The sequence below is a fragment of the Lactuca virosa genome, chromosome 2 (assembly GCF_052849685.1).
Source record: "Lactuca virosa cultivar CGN04683 chromosome 2, Lactuca_virosa_CGN04683_v6, whole genome shotgun sequence".
Lineage (NCBI taxonomy): Eukaryota > Viridiplantae > Streptophyta > Magnoliopsida > Asterales > Asteraceae > Lactuca > Lactuca virosa.
This window is the reverse complement of record NC_136427.1, coordinates 233,740,788-233,764,971: the sequence shown is the minus strand read 5'-3', so window position 1 is coordinate 233,764,971 and position 24,184 is coordinate 233,740,788. Positions and strand designations below refer to the sequence as shown.

The following is a 24,184-nucleotide window of genomic DNA, read 5'->3' as shown; positions in this document are numbered from 1 at the left end:
ATGCACCATCATCATTCATAGATCTTATGAACCGAGTGTGTATGTCGATGCTTGACCGGTCGGTGATCGTATTCATTAATAATATATTGGTCTATTCGAAGACCAGGGAGCAGCATGATGATCACCTTCGGGAGCTTCTTGGGATTTTGAGGACGGAGAGGTTATATGACAAGATCTCCAAGTGCGATTTTGGGTTACGCGAGATTCAGTTTTTGGGACACCTTGTCAATCAGAACAGTATTCTGGTTGATCCGACCAAGATTGGGGTGGTAATCCAATGGGAAGTTTCGTGGTCTCCATCTAAGATTCATTGTTTCCTTGGTTTAGTAGGTTATGTGAGGCGCCAATGTTGACCCTTCCTAAGGGTGTCAAGTATTATGTGGTTTGTTGTGATGCTTTGACTACTATGTTAAGAGTTGTACATATGCAGCGAGCTTGGGTTGTTGTATATGTCACACCCCCGACCAGCGGTGGAAATGTTGGGTTGTGTGAATTATTCATGGATCACAATTATTGAGCATAAATTGAAAAGTAAAAAAACAACAATATAAAAAATACATACTTCTATTTATACTAAATAGAAATTAAATTGTTTTTTGTTCTTTTATCACATCGTTACATAAAGTTAAATTACGATACAAGACTTAACATATAGGCATCAAATACATAAAGTTTGGAACAATGATTGATAACAAGAAATCCATACATATCTCGTGTGTGTACTTCCAGCTCTTATGTTCCTGAGAATACATGCGTTTTGAAGATATGTCAACATAAAGTTAGTAACTTCATAGGTTTTCACTCTAAGTACTTTTATAATCAAAATTATATGGTTGAGGTGTATGAGTGTTTTCTAACTTATATTAAATAGTTTTCTTGTAATTAAAACATACATGCTTATAGTATATAAGTATTTAACTAACTTATAATTATAGATACTTTTAAAACCTCCACGTATGTGTTTACTTGTGTATAATTTGTTTTATCAACCTTATATTTAAGAATACTTGTAAAATCTCCAAATATGTGTTAATAGTATGTGTCACAGGCATGAGTGAATGAGTGTGGCTCCCAAGCATGTGTGAATGTGTGTTTTATATGTTTGCATATTTTATGTTTATATATGATTGTATGTTGGTATGATTGTATAAATGTGTGTTTGTATCTAAGTTTTGTAATTAGAGTCTTGACAATATATAATTAATGTATAGTTTCGTAATTACAGTTTAATTATTGTATAAGGTTTTTGCAAATGAGATAAAAGTAGGTTTTAACCGATGTAAAACCAACATTTACAATTATATGTGTGTATAGTTTCAATAATTAGATATATCAGCCCTAAATAGATCATTTGTTTATAAAATAGATATTTATCGATTTATAGTTATATAAACGATAAATAACCAATTTGTATTTATAAAAACGATAAAGAATAGACGTTATATATATATATATATATATATATATATATATATATATATATATATATATATATATATATATATATATAATCTCAAAAAAAGTGTGTATTGAACTTTTGCGGTGTTCGTTTGAAAATCAGACTCGGATCGCGGCTTGGGATGTCACAAAAGACATCTCAATTCCAGGAAACATTCCAAGAGGGTTGTAGTTCGGGAAAAAGAGAGTCAGAAAAGTTAACTTTTTATGTCGCCGGTGATCATCGGAAAGAGGTATGATGGTTGGTCAGAGGTGGCTGAAGGCGGCGTGTGGCAGCGCACGACGGTGGTCGGTGATCGGAAGAGAGAGAGAGAGAGAGAGAGAGAGAGAGATAGAGATATATCTCTCTATTTATAGAGTGAGAAGAGAAATTTGGACCATCCAATGAATACTTGACACTTGGCTCCTCTAAATTTTTGACACTATTTAGATGGTGAAACATGGCGTTATCTCGATGCACGTGCAAAAAGTTTGAGGAAAAATGACATCTCCTAGATTTTACGAACATACTAGTCGATGTCCCGGAAATGGCGGTTCTGAATATGTAAATGAAATTTCTTAACGAAAGATGGAACTATGTCAAAAACGCATTTAAAGTCGGAAATAAGTTGTTTCGGTTGCTGCGATTAAACAATTTTTGCGAAAGTATTATAACTTCGTGATACGAAACTTTTGTAAGTAGAATCGAATACTAGAGTATAGTCTGAGTCCAAAAATGTGTTCAAAATCATTTAACGAAATGCATATTTATCCCAACGAATCGATTCAACATTTGTTTCCAAGAAAATAAGTTATAATATTGATTTGTTTTCTTTAAATGATTGTAACTTTTGCATATGATCTCCATTTTCGACGTTCTTTTATATTCACATAATCGTATTTTCATGCTCTATCTGTTTAGAGTTTTATTTGTACATAAAAATACATAATACATAAATCTTGTTTTAATGTATTAAATTATTACGTACGTATAGTGAATAATGTTCGTTTGTCAATGATTTATATCCATCGAAGATTTGAGTGGTATTCCACATGCATTTCCAAGTATACAACTTCAATTGCATTAATAGAGCGGAATATTATACATTCGATCTATTACAATGAGTGTTCACAGTGACTTAGACTGGTGAACGATGACCTAATTTTACCGATTGTCACAATATGCTTCGAGGCAGCTGAAGCCTCATGAGGCGAAATATCCTACGCATGATTTGGAGCCGGGGGTAGTGGTTCTTTAAGGTTTGTATCGATCGGATACACTTCAAGTATTAATAACAAGTAACTAACTAACTAAGAAAAGATTAAACAGAAAAACAAAGAACACGAGTAATCACAAAGATGCTTTCACTAAGAAAGAATGCTCTCACCAAGAGAACGAAGGTCACAAAGATGGTCACCAACACGTATATTGGTGTTTCATCATAATGTTGAATATATATGATTACAATAACTGAAATCCCACTAATTCAGGGATGTATACCTATCTATGTAAAATTATGATCCTAATCACCAAGATTACGGATAAGATATCTATTCTATATATATGTATAACTACCTAATGTACAAAAGATCACAAAGATCATTGGTTCACGCTGACGCTGATAAGACTGTGTGTTGGCCTTAGCGTTGGTGCTGACGCTAGTGCTGGTCCTCGTGGTCAACATGTAGAGTGTTTGACTCATCAGATCATAAGGTGTAACCTTACAATCTCCCTATCTGATGATGTCAAAACTAATCTTCAACGAAGTTCTTTAGCTTTAACGAATGCTCTTACCCCTGAGAAAATATATGACTCTTCCCATTTTTTGTTATCAGCAGTAGAAATAGTAAGGGAAAATAGAAAATTGATATGCTCCCCTTAGATTTATAACATATCTGATGTTTGCTCCCCCATGTGCCATGTGTTGAAATGTCTCCACTGAAGAGTGTTGGTATCTTATTTGTATCTCACTAAAAGTATGAATACATCAGTTGTATTATGGTTCTGGCCAAATCGATCAGTGTATCCGAATTACTCTATTAGTAGATCAAGAATGCAGCTGACAATGAAGTAAGATTGTGATGGCTCCTGGTAGTATGGGTTTAAACTATCATTCTCTAGCATAGTATTGCCAGGTCTCGTCGGCGTATGGTTCTATACGGTGAATCATTAACTTCTTTTATTAGAAGAATAAAGGCAAGAATGGAATGATGCGTGTAAAACATTCTGGTATGAAATGTACCCATCGGCAAATAGTGTCGAAGTTTTATCAGTGTATGGATAATACAGTGAATCATTAACCTCTTTAATAGAAGAATTGTTGGGAAAGAATGGGTAGGTACGTGTGATACATCCCAAACAATGATATACCCATCAGCACAAATTGTTTGAATTCTCATCAGCGTCTCACTTCATACGCTGAATCATAAAATTGTAAAGAAAAATATATGGCAAGAATGGATTGGTGCGTGTGATAAGCTATTGTACATAGCTTAACCATCGGCATGGATTTTTCAAGCTCTCATCAGCATATGGTATGTTATACTGAATCATAAAGCTTTAAAGAAGAATTCATGGGCAAGAGGGGGTTGGTGCGTGTGATAGCCTATGGTACACAGACTAACCATTGGCACAAAGTTTCAAACTTTTATCAATGTGTCGTTTATCATAGAGAATCGTTAAGTTTTATTGAGAAGAAAATATGGAAAGAATGGAGTGTTTAATCACGCTGAAGTGAAATCAGTGGAATCATAATAAGTGTTAGCTCATCAACAAGAAGTGGTTTTTCTTTTGTATCATAGAGTTGAGTCGCAGTCTAGAATATGAGATCACCATATTCATTTAATGTTGTACAAGAAAAAATAAGTAATGAAATAAAAGCGTAAGAAATGGTCAATGGAAGAATAGTTAAAAAGGAATATATATAACTTTTTCAGAGCCCCTTTCCGTAGCCTTTTTCAAGAGAATCATAAAACTGATGCTAGAAGATCTTTTGATTAAAAAACTCATAGTTCTTCCAACTTCAATGAGAGTTCTATTTCGTCTTTCAGCAATGCCATTTTTTTGAGGAGTTCTAACAGCTAAGAAGTTTTGATAGATTTCTGAGTTTGAGCAAAAGTCTTCTGGGGAGGAGATTCTGAATTCAGTGCCACGATCACTACGTAATAGTATGACTTTATGATCATAAAAAACTTCCCATTGCTTAAGGAGTGATTTGATTTCATTAGCAACATGACTTTTCCTTCTTAAAAAGATTACCCAAGTAAATCTTGAAAAATCATCTACTATAACGAGAGTAAACTTTTTCCCAACTCTTGATTTAGTTGGGACCGATCCAAAAAGGTCCATATGGAGAAGGTGAAAGGGATTGCTGATGGAGGAACATGACTTTGGCTTGAAGGAGGACTTGGTTTTCTTTCCCTTTTCACACGTTGAACATAATTTATCTTTGACAAACTGCATCTTAGGAATTCCTCGTATAAGCTTATTCCCAGAAATCTTTGATATGTTCATGAAGTTCAAGTGAGATAGTTGCCAAAAACCAATTTAGATGAGACTGAGCACAAGAGAAGAAGCAACGACGAAGAGAGTTATCAGTAGAGAACATATCCAAAACATAAATGTCATTATGACGATTTACAGTCAGTACAATGATATTCTTTTGATCAACAACCTTTCCTTCTTTCTTATTAAAGTGAACTTCATAGTTAGTGTCACACAGTTGGCTAATTGAGATGAGATTGTGCTGAAGACCTTTTACGTATGACACATTGTTGAATACAACAGACTTGCACTTGATGGTTCAATATCCTTTTGTAGTTCCCTTGCTATTGTCTCCATATGTAACAGTTAGACCATCCTTCCTTACAAAGTCATCTAGAAGTGACTTGAAACCTGTCAAGTGTCTTAAATAACCACTATCCAAATACCAAATGTGTTTTTTACCCTGAAAAAAAACTAAAATGTACAACTAATATACACTGCCCCATCTTGCAATTGGTCACTTAAGTGAAAATGTGATAAAAAAACATCAAAGAGACAATTCAAGAAGTTTTCCTTTTTGATCCATTTATCATTTCGAGTTATGATATTGTCAGTGTGGGTGGAGCTCCTTTCAAATATACACTCGCCGACTCTGTGAGAGGCATCACCACACCGATAACAAATTTTGGCTCCAGGATTCTTTCTTTTACTATTTGAAATTTGTTTTCTGTTATCAATGGAACCTGAAGAATCTTGATCATTTGATTTAAAAACTCTTGCTTTATTTCTAAACCAGGGAATATCATCGATGGTATGCTATGATGATTCTTCGTCATGAAATATAGAGGATAGATCTCTCAATTCATCTGAAATGGAAGTCTTTAATTGATCTCTAAATTCAGTGTTGCTAACAGATCACAATGGAAACATGCTAATAATTTCATTTATAGAATGAACTTCACCATGTGATATAGGAAATTGTAGCATGATCTTAGTGAAGGTCAAGACATACTCACGATGAGGTGGTTGACGTGAAGGATCAAGAGTAGATGAACGAGATACATATTTGGTATTACCATTAGAGTAAGTAGTACAATGTATATCAATTAGAGTTTGATTTATGAAGTAGGTACTTACAAATCTGTTTTTAAAATCTTTCTTGAGACTGTCAGCATTATTAAAGGTTTGTTTAGTCTCGATTTTTTTGATTAAAGAAACAGCGCCTTCAAAATCACCTCCAAGGATTTTCTCACACCGATAAGGAATTTGATCATTAATGATTCTCATTAAATTACGGTGTGAAGAAGGCCAGTTATTCAAAATAAGTTGAATGCTTCTTGCATGATCAACAACTTTTTTTTTCAGTGTGAAGAAAATTGTTGGTCAGTGAGATACATGTGTTTTCCTTTTTTAAACGAGAAAGTGAGTCTTCAGAAGAGGAGAGTTTTTCTTTAAGATTTTTTATGTCAACTTTGAGAGAAGATTTTTCTTTGTTTGAAATAGATAAATCGAAACGTAAATGATCAAACATATCAACTTTTTCAATGGAAGAATAGTTAACGAAGTTCTTTACTTGATACGTTGAGGTTGAGTTCCAGTCCTGATACGTATAGTATGTAGCAGCTTGAGAAAGGTCAGCATCAAACGTACTAACATTGTCCCTTGGTGCATCAGCTTGAGACTCAACGATTTGAACCATGAGATAGTTACCTTTTGAAACTTCTTCATCTGAAAGATCATCTTTGTTAAAGGCGGATGATAGATTGATCATAATCTCTTGTGCAGTTGAACAATTTTGAACCAAACGATAGACATGAAATGGAGGAGAATTTTCAATAGCAATGCTCACCTTTACATAAAAATTTAGGACCCTTTTTTCTTCCTTGTTGTATCCCGACACTGATTGTTGTTTTGGTTTACTACCAGATGCATTGTCATTGGATGACTGATGCATAGAGGTGATGGGACCCTTTTTGATGATATCAAGCATATCATAGTCCATGATCTCGAGAACATCCATGGCTTTTGATTTCCATGCAGTAATGTTCATCAAAAGGAGGGATCTTGTTGGGACCTGACAACTTGGGATTATAGGCGGTTGACATGATAACTTGAGTGTATCAAAAACCTGTTCTGCTCTGATACCAATTGAAGGTTTGTATCGATAGGATACACTTCAAGTATGAATAACAAGTAACAAACTAACTAAGAAAATATTAAACAGAAAAAAAAGAGAACACGAGTAATCACAAAGATTCTTTCACTAGGAAAGAATGTTCTCACCAAGAGAACGAAGGTCACAAAGACGGTCACCAAGACGTTTTAGAAATGAATCAGTTCGATTCAAAGTTAAGCAGACAAAATTCATCATCATTAATGCATTTGAAAACTACAGGGTATGCTAGATCATCGGAAAATAGAGCTAATTCGACCTGGTTTATACATAATGGAAGTTACCTGAGCAAAATAAGTGAATATGATCAATACGATAGGACCAAAAGCAGAGCGATGTACGGACGTCCTCCTCCTGCTATTTTATCTCTCTTTCACTCACTTATTGTAAAAAAAATGGAAATCTAATGATATGTGAGTGAGAAAGAACTGATAGAATGCGATGGGATGTAGAGTGTGAAGAAGAATTGAAATAGGATTTGGAATCGAAGCTCCCTAACTGATCTTGATGTTTTCATGTTACAAGTTGTGGCATTTGAAATCCCTAACTATTGAAGAAGGAAGAATAACGGAAATAGAGGAGCAACCATCGACTGTTGCAACTAGGGGCTACTCCGGCGGCCTCCTTAGCGGTTCCCTTTTTCTGGTTCGACAGCACAACACGAAGGGAAAGAATGGAGTGGGTTTTTCAGTTCTCTGTTGATCGGAGAAGAAGAAATGAACGAGGGCAGAAAATGGTTCAGGATGATTGGGTAGTGTTTCTCGACAATCAAATGTGTGTTTAGCAGCCCCGGTCAACAAGAGGAAAAATAGGAGAACGATGGTTGTTGCCCCTTTTGATCTCGCCGGAATCAGTAACCACCCTGGTGCTTTCTTTGACATATATATATATATATATATATATATATATATATATATATATATATATATATATATATATATATATATATATATATATATATATACTAGGCGTAACCTCGCTCGTTGCGCAAGAATGCATTTAAGTGGTTAAAATAATTATGGGAAAAAATAGAAATATGTTGAAATTTACGTTTTTAGTCATGTTTTGGGCATTAACCGAATTATTAAATAACATAGAAATCCATCAACTTATATTTTGATACTATATAATATAGTCCATACATTATAAACTTTACTTTTACTTTTATAATATCCAATAATATATTATAAGTTTTTGTATAACATTAATATAATCTACTTTTCTTATGTCCGATAATATTATTTGGATAAAATAAGAAATAAGTTGTTTTAAATGAGCTAGTAATAATCAATATTAAACTAATAAACTTTGTATTACACTATTTATATTACACCAAAACATCCAAGGTTTCATATATAAACTTTCAAATATTAAACATTGAAATTAGGAATGAAGTCATACAAAATATATCATTATACATAAATGTCATCAAGAGTTTTAAAATAAGTCGATTAGTAATATAATATTTAATTTTAATTACATATTTTGCAAGGCGTACGTTTGACTTTATGTTGGTGTGCCGAGAATCCTCTTCTTTAATTTGTACCTAAAAAATTAAGGTGAATAGGAATATAAAATAGATATTACTAAGCATTAATATCAATAATTAAAAAGGGTATGTGGATCTCCTACCACCGGTTAAAGACAACATACCTCTCTAGTGGTATCGATTCCTATGTGAAATTGAAGTAGTCATTCTATGTACACCTTGCTTTCTAATTACATAAACAAATATGAGTAACCAAGCATACAAATGTTATCTTTATGTAGGAAAAAATATTTTAGTTAACTAACAAATTAAATAATACAAGTTTAAGAGTTAGGAGTTTCAAAACATTAATATTTTTATTAATCAATCAATTAAGTAACACATGTTGGAATTTTTACAATCATTATTAAAAAGCATTTGAAATATTAGATTTTAAATGAATTTTGGTTGAAGTGTTTTCACCTGTATTATAATATATATATATATATATATATATATATATATATATATATATATATATATATATATATATATATATATATATATATATAGAGAGAGAGAGAGAGAGAGAGAGAGAGAGATGAAAAGTATAACATATGTATGAGTTTTAATTAATTATCTTTTTGAAACGATACAATTACAAAACAAAAAAAAACATATTTAAAATATTTAATTAAATATTTTCGACATCACCCTATATAACAGTTGATCAATATATTAACGATTAAACCACAATATACAACGACTGTATTATAATAATCCAAAAACGAAGAAAATATAAAAACGAATTAGTATAACAAACTTACAAATTAAAAGCTCTAATATAATAGCATGTCTCCAAAAGTGGTAATAAGACCCCAATCCAACACAAAAACCTTTAAGTTTGTTTTCTTTCTGAAATTTGTATATGATTTGTATGCATGTCTTCCCAAAAGATTGACATTTTTATAGTAAACTTTTCACTAAATGCTAATTAAACATAATATAAGTTATAAAACTTTTGAGTGTTAAATCATAATTAAGAAACTTTTGAGTTGCATTAGTTAAAAAAGGGGGTTTCAAATGAATGTGGTTTGAGGAAGTTAAAAAAGGGGGTTTCAAATGCATGAGATTCAAAAAAAAATGCTAACTTTATAAGTATATATATATATATATATATATATATATATATATATAGAGAGAGAGAGAGAGAGAGAGAGAGACCCTTTAAATATTTAAATAATTATATATTATTTTTTCTTATGTTTTTAAATAATAAAAAATTTCATAAATGGTCCTTATAGTAGTGAAATGACGAAAATGCTTTTAGTTTTTTTTTTTTTTTTTTAAACAGCAAATCTAACCTACTTCTAAACTACACTTTAAATCCACTTTAAATCCACCTATGTCCACGACGAGACTTGAACCCTCAACCTCAAGGAGAGAGAGTCACACCAGATACCGCTAGGCTAGATTTAACGGCGTTAGCAATAAGGACTTTTTGTTAGAAGTTTTGAAAACACAGAGACTAAACTTTAGAGTTCAACATTTATGAAGTTTCGTCTAAAAATAAGATTTGAAAGCGCTAAAAATACAAAACTTGGGTTGAAAACTCATTTTGGAAATGATTTTGGAAACTGACCTATATTTGAAAAAAAAAAAATAATAATAACTAACTAACTGAGAATGATATACCAATACAATTTTAATGTTTTTTTTCATAAGAATGATAAACCATTCTTGAAAAATATGAATTATAAACAAATGGTAATAAGTTAATAACAAATACACCAATCTAACAGCAGGTGTTTTCCATAAACTTCACAAACTCGTTAAAATCTATCCTACCATCGGCGTTCTCATCAAACGCTCCGATCATCTTCCTACAGTCTTCCATGTCCGCTCCTTCCTTTACTCCCAAAGCAGAAAGAACCCTCTGCAACTCCCTCGCATCAATAAACCCATCTTTGTTCTCATCAAAAATATCAAAAGCTTCTTTCACTTCATCCAATCTCGGTTGCTCCTCTTCAAAAATATTCAACAAATCTGTAGAATTCAACGACTCCGGCAGCTTTTCGCCTCCGGAATGGCAAAAAACCCCCAAATTCGCCATCAGTAGCTCCAACTCATCTCTTCTGACGCTTTCATCACCAGAGATTCTCTTGTTGGTGAAGGAAAGGTGTGATCTTGACAAATTGGGATCATGGTTTTCCTTTTTGACTTGAATGTTAGACATGTAGGGTTCCGGGGAAAACCCTAGTTGATGGTGGACAACAAACTTGCATCTTGAGAAAAACTTCAAGATTCTGGTGCCCCTGTTGAGAAACGATTGCAAGAAGAAATATTGGACCAATTCAGGTATCACGAAACTCATGGCTAAGAATCTTGTTAAGGTGCAAACGAACTAAAGAATCTGATTTCCCAGTTGGGGTGTTAGTAGATGGTGTTAGCTAATTAGCAATAGAGGTTTATGATTTGAATACATGAAGTATGGAGTTGTGGGTTTATATAAACATCTGTAATTCCGTATGAAAAGGTTGCGTTTGAACGGCCGGTCACCTTCAAAAGTTATGGCAAGAAAGTCCTGGAAAAAGCCAGAAGGTGGTGGGAAGAATGGGTCGGCCCTATTTCCAGAGCCAAAGTATCCAAGTTCAGAGAACGTCTGTTATTGTGACTTCACCTTGTGCATTGAAAGTTGTAAGTTGTTTTGGAAATATTAATTGTATATCTGGAGAAAGTTGTAGTCAAATAATTTGAAGCTGCATGGAAAGTGTCTCTCTGTTTCCTGAAATATGGGGTTGGCAATTGTCGTGGTTTTCTTTTTTAGTTTTTTAATTTATTTTGGTAAAGGAAGACGGTACGTACGACAAGATTGTTCGAAGAAAATGACTACTGGTAGTGCCATACTGCCATTGCTTCGAAGTTTCCTTTTACTTTTAGTTTTTAGTTTTCTTCTTGGTGAAGTGTTCAAAGAAATAAACGAGTGTTATTCGGTCTTTCTATGTGTACCAAACTTAGAAGTATGAATTGTTAGTATTTTTATGTAAGGTTAAAAGTTTGTTTATATAATGTTCTTTTATGTCGTTCTTAGTTTGGCTTAATAGAATAGTTTTAGACGAAATACATATATTAATTATGTTTTATTTGAAGAACAAAATATATAACATTCTACATATAAATGTTTAATTAATTAAAATGCTGCAAGATAATGTATATGTCTTTAGTTTTATATTATTAAACATAAAAAAAATAACAAACCTTGACTAGGACTTGATATTATTTTGATAAGTTGAGAAATTAACTAAGCAATCGTGTAACGTTTAACAACAGTTCTCCCCCATTAGTCCCCAAGTACCACCGTATACCAATAACATAAATTTAGTCCTTCGTAACTTACGAATTGTAAGTACTTGAGGATCGTTTCAGCAACACTCAACTGAACTTTCACATGGATATGCCTGGTATTTATTTGCATGTAGGCATTGAATGGGCAAAATGGGTAGCCATATAGAGTCCAATTTATTATTATTATTATTATTATTATTATTATTATTATTATATAGGAAGAGGTTATATCGAGAACATGAAAAGGTTTAGAATGCGAGAACGATTGTGGACCAATCATTAGATAAGGGAGGAAAATTACATTTTCATTTAATATAAATAAAAACTAGAGAAAATTGCAAATTTAGCCAAATACACTAATTACTTTGTGGAAAATAGCCAAAAAAAAACCAAAATTGCAATTTTAGCCAGTAAAATCGCAGATGGAATAAAGTCATCTGCGATTTTGAAAGTTCATCTGCGAATGTACAAGTGGCTGAAGCACGGGCGTGCTTTAGCCACTTGTACATTCGCAGGTGGTTTTTTTCTGTATAAATAGCATTTTTTTCAGACTAAAATCGCAGATGGACATAGACCATCTGCGATTTCCTCTCGTTTTCCATCTGCGATTTTGAGTTTTTTTTTATTTTTTTTTACTACGAAATTGATGGGTTTCACTAGGAAATAACCTTATTATATATAAATTTTTGCAAATAATTATCAGTTTAGTTGTTATTTCTTTGTAAAATTTGTTTAAAACCTCTCTAAAAAAATGATCGAATATTTGGTTTGCCTTGTTACTGGTGGGCGATGGGAAGTTATTGAAACAAATCTCGAATACGTATGTCCACTGGGAGGTATTTCTGAATTTGCTTTGATATTTTCTGAGTATATTAGTTATAGTGAATTTGTATCTTTGGTGAGAAGCAAAACTGGTTTGTTAGACAAATATAAAATTAGTCTTCGTTTCCATCATCCCGAATTGAATCATTATACAACAACGGTTGAAGACATGGATATTAGAATGTTGATAAATGTAATCAAATGTAGTGGAGGAAGGGCTGTTAAAGTGTTTGTGGTGGTTGATGAAGGTGATGCGGTTACGGAGGGTGGCCAGAGTGGAAATGAGCTGGTTCCTAATTTATGCAGGGATAAAGGGAGCAACAATCCAATAGGGACTTTCAATACTCCTAGTGTACCTCAATTTCATAGTGTTGCTGAAAATGTTAATGTTAGGTATTCACCTATTCACTATGTGGATTCTGAGAATTACAAGTATGTTGGTGATGATGATGTTGATACATATCTTAATGACGTGGGTGGACGTTGTGTTGATGTTTCCGAACAAGAAGTTAAAGTTATGAATAGGCGTGTAGTAGATAAAAGTAAAAAAAAAAAGTTATGATTCAAAAAGATGAAAATGTCCATGTTTACGGGGATTATGTTGATGTTGCTGATGTAGCTTTAGATATAACCGACTTAGAAAGCAATTCTGATGGAGATGAGTTGGGTGATGAAGTTAAAACTAAGTTTCCCGATAACCTTTTTTACGGTATGCCCGCTGTACCAGCATGTCCAATTGATATTAATGAATATATCCCAGCACAGATGGTAGACATCAATCTACAAAAGATTGAATGTCTCAATATATTTAAGAACAAAGAGCTTCTAAAACGGGCTATTGGGAAAAAATGTCTTCGAGAAGGTTTTCAGACGAGGACAAGTAGATCCACCAAATCAAGGTATGAGGTTGTGTGTGTTGCGAAAAATTGTTCTTGGTTACTAAGAGCAAAAGGAATTAAAAATTCCGGCGGACTTTTCCAAGTGAATAAATATGTTGATGTACACACATGTTATTCAACAATTTTGCAACCTAATCATCGACAACCAAAAAAATATGTTTTTGGTGAATATCTTGCTGATGTTTTGGCTGAAGATTATAGTAGAGTATATCGGGGACAAGATAATATTAATGATATGAATGCTCAATTGAAAATCAATATTTCATACCATCAGGCTTGGCGAGCGAAGCAATATGCACTATTGTTGTTAAGGGGTACGAAAGAGGATTTTTTTACCAAACTTCCGGCTTATTTCCACAAATTGGTCAAACATAATTCAGGTACCGTGACACGTATTCAAACAGATGGTAATTGTAACGCCCGCAGATTCGGGCTAGTCAATTTAAAGACAATAAGCATCAAAAATGAATTTTTGATGGAAGATTATTTAGAAGGAGTAATCTTAACCAAGTGGTAGTATATGTTACAAGGGTTTCGTACATATAAAGAACGCCAAAATCCGAGTTATAACGAAGAAGTTATGGCCCGTCGAAGTTTTACGGCAAAACCAACACGGCACCGGGAGACGTAAATAGTGAATTTATGATAGAGGACTTTTTAGCCTTAGTAATCAAAATGAAAGTCGTAGAATATGTTAAACCGAGAGCGTCCATAAAAAGAACGCCCAAATCTGACTTCGTATGAGGAAGTTATGAATTTTCTAAGATTTGGCATAGCAGTGCACGGCCCGAAACTCGAATTTTAGTTCGAGTGGTTTTTGACCTACACGACCTAAATGAGAGTTGAAGATCTCATTAATAGGAACACAACGATAAAAAGACAGACGAAAACGGAGTCCGTATGAAGGAGTTACGAATTTTTCGCGGTCATTTATCAGTATAATCTCCTCCTACTGTTAAATTTAAGATTGATCGATAATTAGCCGACGGAGTCTAAATCAAAGTTGTAGATCTTGTTTTTACCTACGCGTGGATATAAAGAACGTCGAAAACGGAGCTCGTATGCGAGAGTTATGGTTTTTCTAAGTCAGGAGGGTGTTGTGCGAGTTTTGGTGACGTGGCACGATCTCAGCCGTTGCTTTCTCCCCAAGAAAAGCCATCAGATGATGACACATGGCACTGACTCGGCGAGTCAGTGACCCAACTCGGCGAGTCCAGCTGCCTGGCAACCTATAAATAGAGGTGTCGGGTTCCCTCATTCTTCACACCATTCCAACCTCTTCTCTCTCTCTAAACTCTCTCTCTAGCCCCCAAACCCCCCCCCCCCCCTAAAGTCTAGGTAAACCCCCTAGAACCCAAAGGAATCCCCGAGGCTCCCGGAGCCCCAAGAAAAGAGCTTTTCGGCTCAGGAACGCTGCTCCAGCGAAACTCGGTTTTCTAGAAAACCCGCTGTAAGTGAGTTACGCCTAACCTATCTCTAGTATAGCTTATGTTTTAATTTAGTAATGTTATTAGGACCTTATAATAAGTATTTGGGCTATTATTATAAGTTATATAAGTGTCGTTATAATATCTTTTTAACCACTCGTGGTACGGGGAATCTGGTTTGGATGGTCGCTTGGGTTGCTGGATTCAGAAGTGCTTTATGCCAAAATGATCCTACCCTCCGGTGTTCCATGTCTGGCCCCTGTCTGTACACAGTGGGTGAAGAGTATTGTTTAACGCTTATATAAAAGTAATAATAATTAGACTATTAATTAGTCTCGGAGAATATTAGACTCAACTCTAGTGGTAATGATATTAGGTTCTGTCAAAGGAGTTGTTTAACGAAGTGATGTCCGAGTACCGAGTCACCACCTTATCAGGTGAGTGCATAGTTACTTTCATCTTACACATAGATATGAAGTATTTAATATAAATTACGTGCTATGTGTGAATTTTATCTGTATATTTGCTATCTATGCTGGATGAACAATTTTATACATGTTTTAAATTATTTAAACTGTATATATATTTTATATCTACAAAATATGTTGGGTAAACATGGGTAGATGAAATATGAGTCAGATGATGACGTGAGAGGTGAAATAGACCATGAGGTGAGGGTGAGAGGTGGACGATGTGAGAATCCTTTTACCCAAATGTTGCCCCGTCATCTAGCAGAGTATGGATGACAACCACGGACTATTCTAGACAGTCCAGTGGAACACTAGCAGGCTCGCAACCTGTAGGTGTTGTGAACGGTGTGTTCACCGGTGTACTCTAAAAACCCATTGACATGTATTGCGAGTGGACTCTCGAAAATGATATTGTCAATAAACGAGATAACCCTAGCAGCTGTGCCCGAAGGACAATACCGGCAGCTGCGCCTCATAGAGAATGTCACAATTCTAGCAGCTGCGCCTACGTGATAGAACTAGCAGATGTGCTTGACAGTTGTGTCATAGGCAACGATGGACTTCGTGCCTACTCCTTTGGACAATCCTTAGGAATGAATTAACGAGGAATAGTCGATTCTTAGGGTAGATCCTTAAGAGTAAATAAGATAATGGGGATGGGTAATTGGGTTGATTGTTTAATGATTAAACATAATTATATTATTGTGGGTTGAAAACCCTATGTACTCACCAGGTTTCCCAACCTGACCCACTCAAACTTATTTGTATCATAGGTGTCGATATGAAGCTACTTTACACTGAGAGATTTAAAAGAGATGTAGATCACTAATGTAAATGAATGTAAGTTCTGTTTATGCTTATGTTTCTGTATTGACGATGACATCCCAAATGTTTTAAAAATGAATAAAAATACATTTATTCGGAAATGCTTTGATAATGTATTTATCATGTTTTTCTGGGAACAAATTCCGCAACATTTTTATTAAAAGAGATACTCTGATTTTTATAAAGCATAAACAAAATCGGTCTTTTCTGACCGTGAAAATGGGGATGTCACAGTAATGATCGGTTTGAGTTCTTGTACGTCGCACTTGTTTGCTCGGTTAGTATTATTATATTTTATTATTTTTTATTTTTATTTTGGTGTATTTGAATAGATATACAATGTATTGTAGGTACGCGCTTTTGTCAATTTTTGTAAACCGACCCTTGTAGTAGATGGAGCCTACCTAAAGGGCGAGTTCAAAGGTACCATGTTACTTGCAGTTACTAAGGACGGAAAAAACCAAATATTATCGGTTGCATATGGTATATGCAAAAATGAGTGTACAGATTCTTGGACATGGTTTTTTCAAAAACTACGTGATTGCATAGGCAACATGGAGAAGCTTACAATTATATCTTATAGGTCTCCATCTATAGTAACATACGTTGCCAACATTTTTCCTCATGCTCATCACGAAATATGTGGTGTCCATTTGTATTTCAACGTAGTAGCTAGATACGGGAAGAGTAAGATAGTTAAAGGAATTTTTTGGGAGGCTTGTAGGGCGTATACAGTTGATGGTTTTGATGCTGCCATGGAAATTATGAAAAAGACAAGAACCAGTATGGGAATACTTAAAAGGTATAAATCCTGAAACTTGGTCTAGGGAACATTTTAGAGGGAACCGATACAATCTTATGTCGTCCAACAGTGCGGAGTCTATAAATGCATTATCTAGACACACACGTAAGGTGCCGATACTTATGTTGATCGATTTTTTTCGTGCAACAATGCAACAGTGGTGGTTTCAAAGACATAATTTTACAGGTATTAAGTTTTAATATTAATGTTTTTGTTAAATGTTATTGAATAGATTTGTGTAATTTTTTCTATTTTTTAAACGGAAGCAACAACAACACTCACCCCTTGGGCCGATGATATTGTAAAAGAAAACAAAAAATCTTTTAGTAATTGGGATGTTCGCATGATCTCAAGTAAGAAATGCAAGGTCAAAAAGGGGGCACAAAATATGATTGTTGATTTCCAACAAATGACATGTACATGTAGGCATTGGCAACTTGATGGCATACTTTGTGGTCATGTCATAAGAGCGTTAACAGTCAACAATTACCAAGACTGCTCGCAGTTTGCATTAAATGCTTACTATACCGAAACACTGAGGAAAACTTATGAGGAATCAGTAAACCCTTAGTGTTAAGGATGGTGTAACGTTACTGGTTCTAACACGATGTTGGTTTGTAGTTGGGTGTTGTTTTTGGCAATTATTGTTTACAAATTGTAAGCTTTATAATTTTTTGATAAGTTTGAAGTTGTAACGTCGGTAACTTGGTGTATTTGTTGTTATGTTTAAAGTTTTGAAGTTGTAACGTTAAAAAAATGGTGGAGTTGTTGTTATGTTTTAACTGTTGAAGTACTACATTATGTATGAAATAATTATTATTTAACGTTTGATAATCAAATCCAACATTTAATTACATATATATATATATATATATATATATATATACACCAGCCGTTTACCCGCGCCAAGCGACAGGTGTTAGTAGTTTTTTCATAATTTAGTTTCTAGAGGTGCTTAGTTTTTTTGTGCAAATAGTTTACTGCACCAAAAAAACAATGTGTGTTAAAAAATCGATTCAAGGCAATCTTAAAACCCTCATACTCAACTCACTCACGCAATGTGGCAGACGGTGGAACCGAGGGGGGGAAGGGGGAGGGGGGTTAAATAGTTACGTTTCCACGATAAGTTTCCATTGATTGTTTATTTGTATTTTGGAAGTATGTTCCTTTTATAACTAAGTTTTTTCAGCTAACATAATGCTAGCTATTAAATATAAATGCTCCTCGAAAGTTTCGTTTCAGTGGATGGTGTATAGTTTCGTTCTAATGGACGGAATATACATTTTTTTCGGTGATTAGTTTCACATCGGTTAGATGTTTAGGGTTAAAAAGAAAAGTGTATTGTAGTTTTAAATTAAAATCAAATTTACCTGACGTTTTGTATTAAAAAAAAGTATGTTGTTCTGTATTAAATAAAACTTCTTGTTTATCTTTTAAAAATAAATGTATGTTTTTGTTTTCTTTTAAAAATCAAAATATATTGTTTTTTATATCAAAATAAAAGTAACTATTATTTTATAAAAATTATGTATCACTGCCATCTATGTTCTTTGTGGTCTTATTTATTCCTACACATGTACCATGGATCTTACAATTTCATACATTGAAGTTTCCGGTGGTTTAGAAAGAAAAGATTTTAGGTAAACATGATTGATGTTGTTAATAGAAGATTTTGGTTTAATTTGGGGTTAAAATGCTTTAAATACTTGTGACATTAAAGAAACTATGTTCAAGTGGCCGAAAGAGCACCCAAAATGTTTTTGGCATTAAAAATTTGAGTCCAACTTAGTTTAAACAATTAAGTGCAAAAAAATTGACAATTAAGAGTTCTTAATAGGGAAAGTAAAAAAAATCAACCAAAAGAGCATAAAGTTTTGTTAAATATAAATGATGAATAAATCAAGATATCGTTTAGTATACTTAGGCTAGGATATTAAGGAATATTTTGTTGCTCTTTGAAGCATATTCATACTTAGGGCTAGGGTTTGAAAAAGCAACGGAAAAGAACCTCTTCAAAGCATCTTTATGCTTTCAGGGCTACAAATTTCTTGTTTCTCTCATTGCTTTCTACAATGGTACACTCCAGCTCCCTTTAAAAAAAACTACCAAAAAATAATTTTTTGTTAAAAAGATTTTGTTTTTCTAATTAAAACAAAGCAAATCCAAACTAAAAGAAAGTGGTTAGTTACATGATCACATAGCTATCAAAATGAAAGTTGCAAAATACCCCTTTGTGATTTAATTTGTCAAAACAGGTGGCGATATGTTGAAGGTCTCCATATCCTTCTCCTGCTCTCTTCTCTAATTTTTGTAACCCACCACCTATCTTCCCCACCCCTTTCATTATGTTACTGATCGAGAAAACCAGAAACACCAAACACACTAGTTGTAGATCGATGGTGGTGGTTTAGGATGGGTTTTCTGAGGGCGAGATAGGTGGTGGGTTACAAAAATTAGAGAAGAGAGCAGGAGAAGGATATCGATGATGGGTTAACGATGATCAGAAATAACGAGCTTCCCCTCCGACCCATAAAACCATCTTGTATCTTTGATAATATCTGTGAGCAAGCTCTAATGCGACCTCCGTTTTCCTAATTCTAGGTTTGCCATTGATGCACACAATGTTTCTTCCAAAGCTTTTGTATTTCCCGGTTTTCATTTTCTTGTATTTAGGTCTTTTAAATGAAGTTTTCCCGATTACAGGTTCCACCCATGCTTCTAATTTCAGTTCTTTTCACTTTCTGACTTCCAAATTTATAAACTTCCAATCGTTTTCACTTTCTTCATCTGCAATGCCTTTCTTCATCTGCAATGAAAGGGATGATTGGTGTAATTTACCCTTTTATTTTCTTTTTCCTCCTAACTCGGGAACACAAAACTTAAAATTTTCCTTTCATTTCCTTTCATTTCCTTCGAACTCGGGAACACGGAATAATGAATATTTTCCTTCACCTCCCTTTCTTTCTGTCAAAATTTTCCTTCCCTTTCCTTTAATGAATCTGCGAAAAAACTCGGGAACAAGGCGTTATAGTGACGCGGGCTAAGGTCGCACCGACTTATAGTAACATCGGCGGCTCTTTGTGATGTCGACAGTAATGCTATGAGCTAGGGTTTTTAGAGATATATCATGTTGATAGAAATTGTGAGAGGGGAGAGTGGGTTTTAAAAGGATATAATTGTGTGGAAATTTCGGGTTTTCAGGTTTTTGAATGTGTTAAACATTGGAATCGATTTGAATGGGTCTCCTGAGTTTATGAGACGGTTGTTTAAAAATTCAAAATCTTATCTATTGACTTTTTCAATTGTTGACCAAAATAAGACTTACGATTTTTTAATGCATAAAGTCATTGTACATGATGCATAATGATTTATACCTCTTAAAATTCAGCCTTTGACCAAATATGTATATTAAGGTATAGGGTAAATTGCACCAATCGTCTCTCGTGCACATGTCAAAAAGCGTGTTTAGTCCCTATTTTCAAAAATTAACCCGGACAGTCCCTGGTTTGGTTAAAAGTTGCACATGACATCCCTCGTTAGTTTTTATTTGCACGTTTAATCCCTTACAAGACATGAAATGACTATTCTACCCTTTTTATTCTTTTTTTCATTTATTTTATTTTTCTTACAATTATTTATAATATACAAAACAAAAAAGAAAACCCCACCCCACCCCCACCCGCCTTATACTACCTTCCCTTCTAAACCATCTTCCCCCCCCCCCTAAATTCTTTGATAAAATCCCCACCGCCGGACCATCACCACTGCCCACAACCATCGACCACCACCTATTTTTACCCGAATTAGCCTTCATCAATCAAAAACAATTACACAACCACCGGCATCACTAAAGCCATCTCACATGGAATTCATTACCACCATAATCACCTTTATATCCATCCACTAACAACCACCATCAACATAATACATAATCCACTGCCAACCACCACCTTAATCATCACACCCCCACCAGGCCAGCACCTTATGCAAATCAGTGATCATACAAAGAATTAAAAAAAGAAATTAAAACTCCCCTGTTCGTCGATTTCATATACCCTAACCTCCAATTCGTTGTCTTCTTCACCTCATTAGGAAAAAACAATACCCAAATTATAAAGGTGTGTTCCATTCTTGATCTGTACCTAAAAGAAACAGGAAAGGAATGGGTGGGTTCAACTTCAGTTCCAAACGAGAAAAAGATTCGAAGAAATATGGCCATGGGTTTGAAATGCGTTGTCATCGTCGAACAATCTAGGGTTTGTCATCACCTGAATCACTGTCGGTTGCACCACCTCGTACCTCAAATCTAAGATGGTTGCCGCCTAAGTTTTCGAGCAGCTGCCAATTTCATGACAAATTTTACTTTGGGGGTCTCAGATTGAACACCACCACCACCTGTAATCTCTGCTTCCGTCATGTGTCCCCATCATAATTGGAGATCAACTGACGGTTTCAGGAGGTTGTACATGGTGTGTGTGACCAGTGTTTGTTAGACCGGTTTTAAGTCAACTCGGGAAGAGAATCGACGGTGAAGCGGAGGTGCTAAGGTGAGTCCGGAACGAGAATGGGGTGGAGGTTGAAAAGTCACCGATGATTCGTCAGAGGGTATTGATCGGAGGTGGGGAATTTTCTTCTAATTATTGAGAACGGGACATTGGGGAAAGGGAAGGGTAGGGTGGTTAGGTGGAGAAATTTATTTATTTATTTATTTATTTTAAGTTTAAAAATGATTAAAGAATAAAAGAAAACTAAAAAAGAAAATATTAAGGGCAAAATAGACTTTTTTATGTCAAGAGGGATGAAGTGTGCAACTTTTAAAGAAATGAGGGACGGTCCGAGTTAATTTTTGAAAATAGGGACTGAACATGCTTTTGGGCACCCGCACCAGGGACGAACGGTGTAATTTACCCTAAGGTATTACATATATATATATATATATATATATATATATATATATATATATATATATATATATATATATATATATATATATAATCCAACTACATAGGACCATCAAACGATCCCCAATAAATTTTTGTCATCCTTTGACGAAACTCTAAAGCTGCAGTTTTTGGGTCAATAAGTTTATGTATTGGTTGGCCTGAAACTATTTGTTCCATAAACATACAAACGAAAACACCGCAATCTCCCAGCTCACTACTTTGTTGGGGAACATTTGTTTCAAAAATGAATTTCATATCCAATGGAATCCTTAGGATGTTCATGTGTGCCCAGTAGTTTATCTTGTCTAAATGATCTGCCACCCGAGCAACAAATTTGCTTAAGGTTCCATCATACTCGAATTTTTGGTAAGTTCTCCTACCGAAACTATCATAAATATGGACTTCCTTTGAATCCAATCGTAGTTCATCAAATAACCAGTGATTAGGAAATGAATGAATCGGCATTAGGACCTACAAAAAGTTTAAAATAATTTTTTTTTACATAACACAATACAAAAACAAAACGACAATAATGAAATTAATTTCTAAAATTAAATAGCAATTTACCGTATCCACATTCCACCAAGGAACCATGAATTCGGGGTATGTAGCAATACCATACATAAACGCCCTCCAATCGAAACCATCCTCCAAGTAATGGCAAACAAAAAAAATTAGGAGGCATTATTGTATACCGATCACTATCAAATCGTCTCTCCATCAACAATCTAATCCAAATCGTCATATGCTGCGAAAGTTATGATACTTTTGATATTAATTAATTAATAAATAAAAAGAAATTACAATAATAAAATAAAATATAGTTACCGCTTTATTCAACCATCCGTTGTGTGTATGCCCAAACAACGCACTCCAAAACTCTCTATCTAAATCCAAATTGTAGAAACGGTGCTCCAGTTTATATGCATGAAATAAATAATTTTGTAACACAACCTCACCGCCTGCTACACAAGGTTGCAGGCGCAAAACCGAGAAGTCATGAACAACAACGAATGCTGGAGGAGGAACAAGGGTTGTTGATTTGGCATCAACCTTCTTCTTTGGTCTTCGCTTTTGCTTTGGTGTCGTGTGCAACTAAAACAATATTGAAAGTGTAAATCATTATGTTTCAAATAATTCACATAAAATGTATAATTATAATATAAGGTTTCAAATTAAATGAACACCTCGGTGTAAGGAGGACACCTATACTTTGATGGATTTCGAACTCTGGGTCTATCGGGTGTAACTTCGTTGTCATCAAAAACATGATCATCAAAATGATTTACGGTCCCTGTAATTATTACATCTTCCTCTAACACCTAAATTAATAAGATATAATCATTAATAAAAAAAATGTATGAATCTATTAAGAAACAAAAAAATAAATGTAAGTAGAGCAACCTGTTCAGGTTCATTATCATAAAAAACGAGCACATCATCATCGAATTTATTCGTACTATGCCCCGCTTTGTCTATCCTTTCGTCCAACTCCTACATTAAAATTAAAACATTATAATTATTAACGAAAGGCGCCTTAACATTTAACAATTAAAATCGTATTTGTAATATATATAATAACCTTGTCGTCTTCAATATCACCAAAAACATTTTCATTGGTTTTATTTTTTATTCATCGACTCATCTTCTACAACCTACATTTTCAGCTATAAAATATTAACAAAAATTTACAAATATGTTAACATGTAGGGTGTAACTAACCGTTTCACCAAAATTTGTTTGGAATACTGCAGGTTCCTCAAAGCTAATGTTGTTCCATATGTTTTAATTATCCACTTCTTCTACAAACACCTCAGTAGGTTCTCGGTTCATAAACACTTGTTGCTCCAGTGCATGTAGTCGTTTCAACACCTCCTCTAAGCTTGGTTTCCCACTAGGTCCACCTCTACCGTGAGAGCGACCACTAGAAGACATACTAGACGAAGATGCGTCTTGTCTCCTAAAATGGTCCCGTACCGGGGATGGAACTGAATTTCGTTCACCATATACATACTCTTGAAATGACATATAATAAGAAGACGTTATCTCATCATCACTCGGTGACATGTTATTTCTAGGTCGTCATCCC

General features: G+C 34.3%; 1 pseudogene; it reads right to left on the bottom strand.

The window, feature by feature from the left end:
• Positions 1-10,254: 10,254 nt before the first annotated feature.
• Positions 10,255-11,083, bottom strand: LOC145160472 (putative calcium-binding protein CML46 pseudogene; annotated as a pseudogene).
• Positions 11,084-24,184: the final 13,101 nt, after the last annotated feature.